This window comes from Cupressus sempervirens, chromosome 7 (genome assembly GCF_028749045.1).
Source record: "Cupressus sempervirens isolate cs-2001-9-10 chromosome 7, ASM2874904v1, whole genome shotgun sequence".
NCBI classification, from domain to species: domain Eukaryota; kingdom Viridiplantae; phylum Streptophyta; class Pinopsida; order Cupressales; family Cupressaceae; genus Cupressus; species Cupressus sempervirens.
Genome location: NC_143124.1, coordinates 430,197,907 through 430,200,935, shown reverse-complemented (window position 1 = coordinate 430,200,935; position 3,029 = coordinate 430,197,907).

The following is a 3,029-nucleotide window of genomic DNA, read 5'->3' as shown; positions in this document are numbered from 1 at the left end:
TCTTTATTGGATGATGCATGATTTTTAGCAGGCACCAAATTGGAGGTCTGATTCCTATTTTTTTGACCCCTAGTCAAGATTATTAGCTGAGTTCCATCTAGAGTTGTAAAAAAATCTCCTCCTATCTCTGAATCTGATTTATACTCCAAATAAAAGTTATCTGAGTCACCACAAGGAGTATGATCATCTTCATTTTCAAGATATTCCACTATGTTTTCTTTGTTGTCCGTCATCTTCTTATATTTGATCATGTCAGCAAATGTATCCCCATCATGATCTGCCCTTATGTAGAAAGCATATGTGTTCTATCTATTTGGATCAGAATTAATTGTTAATATCTATTAATTAGGTGGTATTGGGAAAGTCTTATCTCCATTTGGATGTCTACAATCTTCTTGATAAGGTTGGTGAAAATAATGAATAGGTCTATTGATTTGATTCTTCAATGAAACAACCTCATTAGACAACTTTTAGAGCATGACATCTATATTATTTGAAGACTTAACTATGGTTCTAGATTGAAGTTCTCTTTTCCACTTACAAGAGGCTATCATGTCATCTTCCATCTCCATAGCTAGCATTTGTGCAGTTTGTAAATTTTCTACATTTTCTCTCTTAATTTTATATCCTTGATCAAGAGGCATATAGATGATGTAGAAGGTCTTCTTATTGTTGTCTATTGGTGCACTTGTAGCAGGTATTCTTTTGATGTGTTTGTTATAATTTTCATTAAAACTCCTCACACAAATGAATGGTTCTTTCTTTATTTGTGCTGATTGAAGCAACAACACTTGTACATCTTTTGTACTTTTATAGCAAGTTTCAACCCTTTGCTTCATGTGATTCCAATCTGTAATGCACCTTGCAGGTAAATCTTGGAATGAACTAGCAACATTATCTAAAAAAGTATCAACAAACATCCTTACTGCCACATCTTCATGTTGAGGAGTCACTACACCACAAGCTTTATGAAAAGAAATTAGGTTTTGTTCTATAGAGATTGTGTCGTCACCATTGAATCTTGGAAATTTTTTTCTTGATAATCTGGGACAATCATTATTAGCTACAAGTTTGAGAGGACCAATTGCATTTCCCCAAGGGACCACCATAGCTACTTGTACAATGATAGGATTTGTTTGGAAAGTGACTAAAATAGTGAGTGCTATACCATGCAATAACAAAGAATTACAAATAGGAGAAATAAATTTTCTAGCAATAAGAGGGGAAGAATATTCACTTCTCCTTGTTCAGGTAGAAACAAGTATAGGCAAGTGACTTTCTTGGAGTTTCTTAGCCATATATTCCCTTTTAAGCACTCTTCCTTTTCTAAAAATATCTTCTAGAATAGGAAAGCTGGCCTTTTTGAGTTCCTCATATACTGGGTCAGTCCTTCCTCTTTCCTTGGTACTCTTGGTATACTTGAAATCTAGGATGAATCAACTACTTATAAAATGGTGTTTTGAGTTTACTTTAACCTTGGTGATCAAGGAAACATTACTAGTCTTCAACTTTGAGTTAACTTCCCTTTTTCTAGTAGGTTGAGGCTATAAAACTAGTATTAGGTTCTTATGGAAAACACATCACCTCCACAAGACTTCTCTTGTAACTCAAGTTATATAAGGAATTAGAGCGCAAACTAATCATGAAGGGAAAATATTTAGAGCTCTTTCATTTTGAACTCTCCCTAGTAGAGTTGCCAAAAATTGTTGGTTAACAATTTGTTCTCCTATTATATTTTATAACTAGACTCTTTTTAATGGCCAATGTTTAGGAGAAATAAAAGAATGTCACCACCAAATAGGTCAATGTATGTGTTATATTGCTTCCCACTGAATTACAAGGTACAACTCCTTTTAGTTTGAAATGATATACAATGAATTGATGTCTTTATTTGATCAAAAGTTTATGATACTATAAGCTCTTAATCTGAGAGCACTAAAGGCTAACCAAATTGCTTGTAGACACAAACAACTTAGGAAAAATGGATTAGGATAACTCACAACCTCCAATGGAATCTTTTTCATGAATCATCTTCCAGCACTTCTATCTAGCATCTAACTACAATGTCTATGTTCTTATGCAATCATGATTGTTAACCCTAACAAAGAAAAACAATAAGAGAGAGTGAAGAAATAGAATCATATATAGATAGTACATATAATTACTTATATTTCTAACACCATGATGAAATGGAATTCAAAAGGAGGAAACAAAACCACACATAGTTGTCTTTTAACTCTTCATGAAGAAACTACTTTAAAACTAAATGGAACAAAAAAAAACTTAATAGAAAATGCAAGTAGATGGAATTACAAGTCCAATTCACCATTAACTTTTCTAACATTTGCATTATTAGAATAAATTACATTTGTAGCCTTGGATGTTAAATCTATTCATCACTTGGTAATTCAACAGTCAAATAATGGAAATAAAATATGATTAAAATATTAAAAGATCTAATGTACAATATGATATTGACTTGTGGCCTCTTTCACAGTGGTGAATCTGATCCCATGGCACCCTTGAGAACACCTCACAACTATTTATCTTCATGCAATTTTAGAAACCCTATGAATGTCTTCATTTCCTTCACATTCTTCTCTTGGTGCCAAATCCATGTAATTTGCATCTCAATACTCACATGAAGTTTGAATTCTCATTGTCAATCTTGAATCAACAATGATGACTTAAACCTAGCAATTCTCCTTACTTTTTTCCTTTTCTGAAATTGATAGTCATCATATTTTTTCATTTCCTTTCTATTAGAGTCATGATGAAACATGGGTCGTAGATTTCATGTACCTTTAAGACTTTCTTCGTGGGTCTACTTGTGATAGACTTTATTTTCATTCTTGATTTGGTCATCCAACAGCTATGATGTGATGAGGCATGGACCATTCTTTGTTAGATTCTCCACTCAAACTATCCATGCATCATGATTATGTTGTATCACAACCTTTATGTGTCAAGATTTTGATGTGGTGTGGGTTGTTGATCTTTCTAAGCTTCCACATTGTCCTTCCCTTCCT